The sequence below is a fragment of the Rhopilema esculentum genome, chromosome 8 (assembly GCF_057945365.1).
Source record: "Rhopilema esculentum isolate cy_ngs chromosome 8, ASM5794536v1, whole genome shotgun sequence".
In the NCBI taxonomy this organism is placed as follows: domain Eukaryota; kingdom Metazoa; phylum Cnidaria; class Scyphozoa; order Rhizostomeae; family Rhizostomatidae; genus Rhopilema; species Rhopilema esculentum.
The window spans coordinates 5,653,784-5,659,825 of NC_142822.1; positions in this window are offsets into that span (position 1 = coordinate 5,653,784).

The following is a 6,042-nucleotide window of genomic DNA, read 5'->3' on the forward strand; positions in this document are numbered from 1 at the left end:
CAAATAAGCAAATAAATTTGTAGGTCCCTGAAATTTCTTGTTCTGTTGTTGGAGTGCTGGGTCCTATGATGATATTTACCCCAAAGGCTTTCGGGACATTGTCTGCTGATTATTTTGTATGTCATAACTGATCGATCGAACTTTGTTAGTTGCTCAATGGTCAGCCAGTTAAGAGACCAGTTGTCTTTCAGTCTGGCCTTATCAATAATCGAGCGTGCTCTGTCCTGCAGACATTGGAGTGTATTCAATTTTGATTTAGGAAGATTTCTCCAGAACATTAGCGTATCTCAGATGGCTTTCGATAAGTGCACTGTACACATGGTCGAGCTGGGATTGTGAAAACAGATTTTTCAGTTTTTTTAGCGACTTCAGACCGCCGTTAATCTTCCCTTTTACTTTGCTGAATTGGTCATCCCAGTTTAGCCCTTCGTCCACCATAACTCCTAATGATTTGATCTTCGCAACTCGCTTTATTTCTGAATCATTAAGGTGCAGTGGTTTTGAGATTTCAACTTTATTTGTCCTCCGTGGATGGCCAATAATCATGTATTCAGTTTTTTTCGGGTTTGCGCTTAGTTTGTTTATCCGCATCCATTCCGAGATGTTTCTTAATTCTTTGTGGGCATTTGTAAGTAGATCTTCAATGTTACTAGATGTTAATGTAACATATCCATCCCTCTTTGAGCCTGATTTAAAATCGGTGTGACTTTAGCTAACTTCCAGACATCTGGGAAAGCACCATCCTTTAATGGCAAGTTGAAAACCATGGTTAGTGGTTTCCAAATGAAGTCTGCGGCATCTTTTGGTAGCGTAGAGGAGATCTTGTCCGGGCCCGGTGCCTTACCATTTTTTAAATTCTTGATGGCATTTAGCACATATGTTTCATCGATATGTACAAATATCATTTTGTTTTGCTGAACATTGATATGTTTGAGAGAATCGTCATCAGGCCTAGACTCTAACTTGATAGCCAGTTTCGGTCCTATGGAGGTAAAGTGATGATCAAGTGCTTCAGCTATATATTTTTCTCTAAGCTCGAAATTTCTGTTGAAGGGGTTGCTTTGTCTAGCACCCTATTGATAACCTGCCACATTCTTTTAGGATCTCCCTTATTTTCTTCGATTAAATCAAGATAATGTGATTGTATTGCATCTCGAATTTTATGCGTTAACTTATTACGGAGGTGCTTGTATGTATCCACCTTTCAGGATATGTTTTCGTCGCTTTCTTAGCTGCTCCCTCTCTTTCATTAGTTTCCTGATGTCTAGCGTGATCCAGGTAGTAGAATTATTGCTTAACCTCCTTTTCTTCAGGGGTCATGGATATCTAAAACCGACTCAAAGATCTCATGAAATGTGGTAGCCATCTTATCAGGATTATCAGCGTAAGAGGTCTAGTGTTGTAAGGATGGTTTCCCAATCTTTATGCTGCAGGTCGTTGCGAAACAATGCCCTGTCATAACTGCTCAGACAGCGAATCTCCAAAACTTTTGTTTTTTATTTTTAACTCGCCAGGCATTCACTTTTCTTATTCCGTACACCAAATAGTGGTCAACCATCCCTAACTCTAGAACGTCTGCCTTCAATATGTATTTTGGCTAGTTGTTGAGAAATGGTCTATTAGCATTTTACTGATAATTTTGTTCATTGCGCTCATTCGTTGTTACAGCTACTCGAGTGTAGCATTTAATCAGTTGTTCAAGCTGGTACTCCGAGTAAATTGCTGTCAATTTTTTCGCGTTTGAGCTTTGGTTATTTTTGAGATCGCAGTTTGTACCCCCTATAAAGATAATTTCTTTGCTATCTCCTTAAACAAGCTAAAGGGTAATTGAGTCATTGGGCACAAGTATAAAGCAGTCTTCCTACCGATATCTACAAGTTTACGATCAAATATCTTTAACAACACCCGCGATGCACGTAAAAACGTATGTAAGTAGAACAAGAGTGTCGCCTTCCAGAATCCTTACTTCATGTCGTTTCTGGAAGTCAGGTATACCTGGACCAACGTCTTGGCTCAACTTTACGAAGGAGTACAACAAAGTAGCCTTGATAAAAGTGAATCGTGAACTTTGCTTTGTTTAATTTTAATAACAGCAAAGAATGAAGCCATTTCCCACAACAGTTTACTAAAAAAATGTCTGTCATAAAGAAGATTTCAGTTTTGAAAAGCAAAACAGCGAAAAATTCAGGAAGGCAGGCCATACTCTGAAGTTTGTCACTTCGGTAAATAGGAAAGATGATCCAGTCAGAACAGAAATTATATTGAGCAATTCGGAATAATTAAACGTTCGATACAAATTATTCACCTGAAATCAAAAGCACAATTAATATCTGCCGTCTGGGCCCTTGAAAGACAGATGCTTAGAGCACAAAAGATTGGAGATTTTGTATCTGGTTTGGTTATGTCAAGAGCAAACACGTGCAAAGTCGATGCAATGGAGGAAGAAGCTACTGGCACAAAATACATTCCTAGACTAGGAAAGATCGGTAAAATTCATTTGTTAGTAATTCATTTGGTCAGTAGTAGCAAAGTAGCGCCAAGATTTTACTTTATTTTTTTTCTTACCAGCATTTATCTTCTTGTCAGTAGCGTAGCGGGGGTGGGGAAGGAATATTCTGACATGTATTTTAAGCTTATTTCAAGAACGTCGTTGCAAGAATTTTCTGCTCGCTTCGCTCGCAGAAGACCTATATCTCTAAACGATATTCAACATTGCCCCTCGTTTTAGGATTTGTAAAGAAAAATCCTTCACGTTCTTGAGACATTCCCAATAAGATAGTGTTGGAAATATACACTCTTACCCGACTGTCAATATACTGTGGAACATTCTAGTTTAATCTCTCATATCATTCTAGTATATTCGTAGTATTAGCTCATTTCTATTTTCTGCAATAAAAATTACTTCCGCTTTCTCAAACATTCTGGAACAATACTTTTCTAGAAACTTCTAGAACATTACAATAAACATATAAAAGAGCATTGCTGTATTAGGTTAGTTAGTTGTTCATATTATTGCCTCTGTGTTAATCAAACTGCGTTAGTCTGTGAATACCTTCAACAGATAAATATGAACTTCAATCCATTAAAAAACTGGATTCTGAAATGCTTCTCGTGAATTTTACTCCTAGGAGAACGGACTTGGTTTAAAACTTTCGAATACTGTGTACTATTTTTAGATATTTGATAACAACTTTGGAAAATCCCTTTTTACACGTAGTTCTTCCTTGCCTTACACAATTCAGGATATAAAAGTTAGTGGAATTGTGAAGGAAATAGACAGTTGTAGAATATGATCAGCCACAAAACGCTACATATGACATTGTATGAAGGGAAATTGCCGCGTAGAAATGCCATAGCTTCTCCGAACGCATTTCCAAGATGGGTGTTTTCCCAAATTCTTAGGGGTCTGGTCACCAAAAATGTTCGCCTATTTGCCCCATCAATCTTCCAACCCTGGGAACGCCACTGCTTTTTATCATCTTTACCTTAAAGTTGAAAACCAAATTTTAAAAATGGGCGTTTCCATCATTTACCAGTGACCTGAAGGGTGTGGCACCAAAATTAGTGTCTAACACCCCCCCCCCCGATCATTGTTGCTTAAATCCGCCCTTGCACATAGATGAATTACTCGTAAACGAATTGATGATTCACGTTCTTGCAATAAATGAGACCAAGCTTGATAATTCTATAGATGATTGTTTAATGAATATCGAAGGGTATACTTTCAAAAGGTGTGATCGTGATCGTAAGGGGGGTGGTGTTGTAGTTTATCGCAAAGACACTCTGTTAGACAAACCTACTGTACAAGAGGACGTTTCTAAATCATCATTCTTGAGCTCTGAGGACAAGTAAACGATTCTTCTAGGCGATACAGATTGCGATTCTCTGCCGACATATTCCAAAGAGGAAGTTTCAAACGACCTTCCAGCTTATTCCCTACGTCTGCTGGAAATATATAATCTATTTGGCTTTCATCAATTAATTGCTTTGATTGTTTCTGATTTATATCAATGATCTTCCGTTCTCTCTGAAAAAGGTAGAATGACAATGTACGCCGACGACACCAGTATTTCTTACTCTTCTTCGAGCTTTACAGAAATAAATCCAACTCTAAACAGTGTACCGAACGATTTGAAGCAATGGTTGCAAGGTAATAAACTTTCTCTGAATGTTCGAAAAACACAAGCTCTGATTATAGGCTCCCAGCCCAAAATTAAGAAAATTCCTGATAAAATAGTTGATCATCCACAGTTTCTTATTGGTGACTCTCAAGTTGAAAATGTTGACCGAACAAAGCATCCGGGTGTGATAATCGATAGAAGCTTAAATTGGAAAGAACACGTTAACAGTCTCCGTAACAAAGTTTCTCGTGCAATCAGATTTTTAAATATTCCAGAAATTTTTTACCTCAAAACACGTTGAGTAAAATGTATCGGGGTATCATCGAGTCCCATTTTCGGTTCTGTTGTTCGGTATGGGGGTGCTGTGGGGTGACTAAACTGCGATCGTTGCAAAAGCTACAGAATAGTAGATAATGGCAGAGTTGATGCGCCTGCTATGCCACTGATTCGCAGTTTGGGTTGGCCAACTATAGATGACATTATTAGAAGCGAAACAGCTACAACAATGTACAAGTCATTAAATGGGTTCGTTCCAGAGTACCTTTCCAACCTGTTCGAAAAAAATTCGACTCAAAATGTTGACAAACTAAGAAATACCGATAGTGATCTTCCGCTACCCTTACGGAAAACAAACAATGGGCAGTGAGCTATTCCTTTTCGTGGACCTAAGCTTTGGAACCAACTTGAACCTGATGCCAAACAGGCACCCCCCCCCCTTGCCACCTTTAAGAGAAGAATAAAAAACTAACTATGAACGACCATTCCTATTTCGTAGTATCTATCTTCTTACTTATTAATGTTTTGTCACGGTCCCCTGAAAAGCAGTTCTAATGGACTGACGGGGCTACCGTGCCTAAATAATTAAAAATGTAATGTAAATGTAATGTCTCCATATAGTGGTTGATGGTCTTTCAGTTTTACCAATGACCCTCGAAGACCGTCAACGACCCTCAACGACTATATGGAAACCAGGCTTTACTCATAATTTGTATAGCTGTTCGCAAAAGCATTCTTTTTTTCGGCACGCTCAATAATTCACACAAAGTAAATGATCGGCACGAAGTCTTGGTACAAACTGCACTCAAAAAGTTTATGATTTATTTCGAATAGGGCTTATTTTGAATGGGCTCGAAATTATCGCAAGAAAATAAAGATAGCTAGTGATATTTAGAGCACAAGTATCGCACTAATTCCAAGCGATTCTTTTGGTATTTATCGCACTTGAAATACAGTGTTCAGTACTGACGCCCGCATCACTTTCGCGACTTGTAAATCTCAATGCAGCACACAATCCTGAAATTTCTCACAGACCGCGCACAGATTTTCGCACGAAAAGTCTTGAAAATCGCAACCTTGAAGCGTTGTAGCTTCAAAACAATTAACAATTCCGAAAAAACTAAAATATAAAGATTTTTGTTGAAATGGTTGATTGCAAAAGCCTACCACTTGGCATGTAAAATTTGTGAGATAGCATAACAAAATGTTTGTTATGGCATAACAAAATGTTTGTTATGCTTTCTCACAAATTTTACATGCCAAGTGGTAGGTTTTTGCAATCAACCATTTCAACAAAAATCTTTATATTTTAGTTTTTTCGTTGCACAAAATTCGGGTTTATCGCTGCACCATTGCGATTTATCACTGCACAAACTAATTATTGCTGCATATTAAAATTAACACTGTCATATACCCGACTTTCATTTCCCCATAAGTGACGTAATCAAAAAAATCTTCTTTAGAATTTTAGAATTCTGACCCTACAGCCTGAAAGAACACTGCGAAATAGCTCAAAATTTGCAAAATCAGTTGATTCTGCACCTGCATCTACTTATACCAAGAGCTTTAAAACAAGAAACACTCACCAAAGCATTTGATGCGATTTTTTCTCCAAGAGGACCATTGAAGTAGCAAGCCAGCTTTG